At 43.0% G+C, this 5,556-nt stretch overlaps 1 long non-coding RNA gene across 1 annotated transcript; it reads left to right on the forward strand.

The window, feature by feature from the left end:
• The first annotated feature begins 806 nt into the window (after positions 1 to 806).
• LOC140216528 (uncharacterized) lies at positions 807 to 5,260 on the forward strand. Its single transcript, XR_011893190.1, has 3 exons — positions 807 to 894; positions 2,601 to 2,706; positions 5,204 to 5,260. It is a non-coding gene; the product is annotated as an uncharacterized lncRNA (long non-coding RNA).
• Positions 5,261 to 5,556: the final 296 nt, after the last annotated feature.

A 5,556-nucleotide genomic window follows, 5' to 3' on the forward strand; every position in this document is an offset into this window, starting at 1 on the left:
GCTACTGTGTGCAGAGTGAATCACACTTGCTCTGCAATTACAGTACCATCGCCTTACGGTGTAAATTTTGTGCTTCTTGAAGTCAACAGGGCTATTTTTTTATCTACACTGGCTGCGCGAGTGTGGTTAGTGTAGGAAGTCGCCATTGTTTACTTGCCGTAGAATAGTTTAGCTCCGCCTACCTACACGAAGTCATTTTTTATAGTGTAGCATGAAAACTACGCTTTCTAAACTGCGCTTTCGATGAATGCAAGCAGCGGACGTCAAACAATATTAGTGATATAGCGACGATAGTAAATACTCTCGTCGCTATATCACTAATATTGTTTGACGTCCGCTGCTTGATATAGCGACGATAGTGATATAGCGACGATACACTGTAAACACAAATGAGCCCATATGGGCGTTTTAACAGTTGATATGCCATTTTCCCCCCCTAGCTTAAGATGAGTACTCCCACGAGAAGAAGTAAAATAAGCTAGAACCATTATTGTACCCCGGCCCCATTTGAAGGGGCAATGCGGTTGTAAAATGGTGGTTTTCAAGGAATAACGGTGGCGTAGGGGAAATTGAGACGAGTCAAACAGAGAAAAGAATAACTCAGCCATGACCAACAAGGCAGTCAGCCGCAGCGACAATTTCAGTAGGATTATTTCTGCAGTCAGATTCGAAATATCCCGCGCAATGTGTGTCGGCGCTGTTTTTCTGTTCGGAGTAGCCGCGCCTTGGTGCTGCAGAGGATGCCGAAGTCGGAACTACGCGCGGAGGAACACCAGCCTTCGGAGCGCGCGCGCGCGCGTTGAAAGCTGCGATCGAGCGGCCATTTGCCAGCGACGGCACATTCTTCTACCGTGGTTGATGTTTCTCACTGCTTTGAACCCCCAAGACTCCACGGTAAGTGACTTTGAACGAGTATTACATGTTCAATGAGTGTGCATGTGTTCTAAGTGAAGAGACGCGCTGATATGACTTATTGAAGGTCTCGGTACAACATGGCGCGACAGTTGGCCGTCCAGAACCATTTTGCACGATCACTGTGTTTCTTCGAGCTTTGTCGTAATCGAGGCGACTTGAGTGCTCAGAGTCAAGCGAGTGTACTTAAAAATTAGGATTTTATGTAATGAGGGACTTTGCCGCGTCTTTAATTGGGCGGATGTGAGCATTCGACATGATCCCCGAAGCGCAAGCCACTACTACAATAGTTACGTGCAGTGCGAGGTGAGCTAAGCTTCGCCGCCTAACCGCGGCCTGAAAATGTGGCGGCTCGTTAAGGGTTTACTGCGGTGCGCGTGTGTGAGTGTTTGTACAGCGATCATTTGAGCGAGAACCGGCGGCGCTTCTTTGTGCGCGGTATCTGCTAGCTGGCGCGTACGTGGCGCCAATCCCCTAGCTCGTGCGATTGTGTGCAGTAGGTCGCCCACTTAGCGCGCATTGTGCAGATTTGCCAGTACGCTCCTTTCTATCGTCTGTGTCTCTTCGCGCCCACGTCGTTGATTGTGCAGGCAGTGCGCGACTGCGGCACGTAGCATGTAGAGCCTGCGCCCGTCGACTTTGATCTACGGGCGTGAAATGTCGGCGGCGCGTTTGTGGTATTAAAAGCGTGTGGTGAGCTTCCAACGGCACTACGGGTCAACGCCGCATGAGCTGCCGGTCAAAGTATAAGAACCTCTTTATTGTTAGCGTACTGCTTGGCGGTAACAGGTGTCCTGCTTGGGTTCAGATTACTGGATACGCCGTCACTTGAACCTCGGTGGCCGGAGCAGGTGAGTACCAGTGGCGCCGGCACCTCGGCGGGCAGAAAACGGTGCCCGTGCCGTGACGAGATATATCAATTTAAGCGATAGCATTGCCGGTGATAGGTCATACGGGCGCGTCGCTCCATGCCTGTGTTCTTTGCTGAGGCCGCCACTACGCCTGCGGTGCACTTACTACGCTATATCTATATAGTCGATGCTTGTGCAATGTTGTTATTCAACAGCTGGCGCTGCGCTCTGGATACCTGAACTTGTTTAATGTTTAATTACTTTGCTGCTGTGCCATTGCGTATTGGGTACAGATATTTAGTATTGAATTCTAGGTGCCAAATTCACACATGGAAGTTGCGCTTTTCAGCTCAGGATCATATCACACATCACAGCGTCATCCTATATTGCACGAGTATTAATAACAAAATTTCTGTTGCTGGTGAAAAAAAAAAAGGCAGACCGATCAACCTGTAACCTGTATCTGTGAGAAAAATGTGCTTCAAGTCCGCCATTGTCTATAAAAAATGGTACTACCCTGGTATTCAATGTCAGTAACACTCATAAGTTATGCATCCTTTTCTGTGAAATAATTTGTCTTAGAAGCCATTCATTGTAAGGGATCAGTAAACATCTCATAGCTTAAGTAGTGCATATGTGCGTGAGTTGGGCAAAGGTATTGGTTTGTAAAGAGCAAAGCCATTAAGATATAAAATATTGGCAAGCTTAGTTTAACAATAAGCTGACGAATATACAAAACCTAATGTAGCAGCAGATGTTCTCCAAGATAAGCTTGTGACCAGCGTTTTTGTGTTCTGTGTGATCATTGTAGTGTCAAGTTTTTCATTTTTATTTCAGGACTGCGGCTGCGGTCGTTTCATTGCCAACTGTGAGGATGAAGCAGCTTCATGGCCGGAGATCGGGCGCCTCCCATTAGTTTCCCTTTTCAGCAATAGAGGCCTTGGTATGCTCTTACCTAGAGTTTGCTGTTTTACCCTGTATGTTTTGAGCGCAATGGCTAGTTTAGCGGCATTACTTAGAGTGATTGGTGTGACACCTGTTCCATAGGAGGTATGCAGATTATCCCACGTAACTTTAGCAAACTTTTAAAAATTTGAATATGCCACCTAGCTGCACAGAACCTATGTATGGTGTTTTCCTGTCTCTTGGAAATACTTGGATTTGCTGCATTTTGCCTAATTACCTAATTAGTCTTAATCAATTAATCAACTTCTCAAATGTAATTAGATAAAAAGTCTCAATTATAAAATTGCAGAGCAACGTGAACATTTCCCAGTACAGCTATCTGTGGCTCAATATGTGCTACATTATGTGTTTTTAGAGCATGAAAGAAGCCTGAGAATCTCGCAAAGTGCCTTGAGTATGTTTCTGTGTGACAGCGCTTGTGTTGTGTTCTTCCTTCAGTCCTCGTCTTTTGCGCTGTACTAGCAGTCGACCTCGAGTGGCCATTCCCGTGGCAGTCTTGCATGTATTGAGTGCTTGCCCTGTATAGGCATGTGTGTTTTCAGTAAGAAAAAAATACTGAAGGAGCCCAACGTGATGTATTTCAGGACAAGTGTATGGTGTAAATTACTATGTGACAATAAAATAAACTGAAACAAGACTTCACAGTAGAGGTATGCAGGTGTGTGCATCAGCATAATGACGAAAACCTCATGCAAGTTTAGAAAAATATTCATTAAGTTAGTTTCTGTCATTCTTCTCTGTCACATTATTATTGCGAAAATGTGCTCTCTAGTATTGCACGATTAAAAACACAGTTCAAATACATCATTTGCTGGAACCTTGACATTCATAGCAACATAGAGAGGAATGGTTAAAAATTTGCTTTGCTTCTCTGACCTTCATTTTAGGTCCTTCTCATGTTTGCTAAGCTTGTTAAACTATCATAGACCCTTCCAGGGTTTACAGGCAGCTTGAGCACATTGTGCCAGATTGTGGAGAAGCTGCAGAGGTCGCAGTGTGTATAGTGGTTTCCGGTAAATGGAAGTTTATTGCAAGACGCATTATGCTCAGTACGAATTATATTAAGTTATAATTTTAGCAAAAATCTCTGTTTTCCAGATATATATCAATGTGTCTCCAAAGAACTGCACTTTTTAAAAGAGTTGCTCATTCTCTGTCTACTGTTCGGTGTGGTTAAATGCATGTATGTTGGACAGCATAATGCTTGGCCTTCACCTGAAGGTAGTAGTGTAGGTAGTAGTGTAGAAAGTGGTAGCAGTAGTAGCTTTATGCATGTGCATAAAGCTGCAGTAAGCCAAATGTGAAAAGATAAGGGCTAATACGATACAGCCATGTAGCAAAATTTACACAAGCAAACTGTTTGATGCAATCCCTAGGAAAGTAAGCAAAAATATAAGAATGTGCTTATATGATAAACAGTACCTATGTTTCAGGCGCATGGCCTTCTACCGCCATATTCCATAACAGTTCATTATTTAACACTTTAAAACTACTTGCCCTGTTTATGTCTAACTGCTCTAAATTCGAAAATTTTCATTGATTGCACTATGAAGGTTTTGGCCGTGGCTTAAGTTACTGCCAGAATTAAATTTAGAGTTGTGGCCGTCCTATGTGTGATAACAAAAAGCCATTTTGGAACCAGGTGACTGTTATGCAGTATGCTAAGTGTGCGTATTAAAACAGCCACTTATATTTTCATTGTAACCATGTATAAAGTATGTATGTACACATCTCGAAGCCATAGACTGTGTACTCTTAATTGGAGGTGTTATTGTGTGGAGTAGGTTTTTTTGTAAGCATTGTCTAGAAGTTGCACTACATTAAGGTGTAGTGAAGCCAAGCAAAAATATTGACAAAATGGCTAAAGTACATTCTTAAGAGTATTAAGCGCACTTAGATGACTTTACAGCATGTAGTAAAACAAGAATGGGAACTGAAGTGCTTAATTTTTGTTCATTATTACCTAATGGCACCAACATGCAATGAAGACAAAAGAGGAAGAGAAGTGAAGTGCACTAAAGGGCAACTCGCTCCTGATGGGAGCTGCATTCACATCTACATGATGCATGCAATCTTTGAGTTATAGCAGCAGCTAACCACCTGTTCACTTTGTTGCACATTTGTATTGTTTATGTACTAAGTCTGGCCCTGGAAGTGTTAAGCAGTGCCACTTGTGGCATTGGTGCTGCATGCCAGACATCCTTCTAACCACAGGTGTTATGTATTATGTAAACCTAAGTTCTTTTAAATTCATGTAACCCACAAAAGTTCCATTTGAAAGGATGTGCCATATTTGCCACCATTGCCATGAGTAGCATTGGCTGACAGTCACAGGGCGAGACGTTAACCTTGCTCAACTATTATGCAAAACTATTTTACATACAAATGTGGTAATTAGTATACATGCCGAAAGCCTCACAGAATAAAATTTTTTATTCGCATCTTACAACGATTGTTATTTTGCTTTAACTCAGGAGGCCTTTCTACCTGCGTTGCATCCTGTGGCTGGACCACTGCAACGATCTCGGCAGAATCGTTACGCAGGTGTGTTCTTTTGTGATTCTCAGTACTGATATTTTCTAGTTTACGTTCAATGTAAATGCACAGATCAAATGAAAAACAGGTTAAAAGATGAGCTCACAAGCACTGTATCCAAATATTTGTTAGGAAGGAAAATCTTTTTTACAAGTTGTCGTTATAGCAACACAAGAGAGTGTGCACATCACACCACCATTACCTAGCAAGCAACAGCATTATACCGTAGAAGAAGCCAAAACATCAGGCGAAAACCTGTACTAAACTAGGGACTGTGTTAAGACCTTTTCGA

This window comes from Dermacentor andersoni, chromosome 3, assembly GCF_023375885.2.
Source record: "Dermacentor andersoni chromosome 3, qqDerAnde1_hic_scaffold, whole genome shotgun sequence".
Lineage (NCBI taxonomy): Eukaryota > Metazoa > Arthropoda > Arachnida > Ixodida > Ixodidae > Dermacentor > Dermacentor andersoni.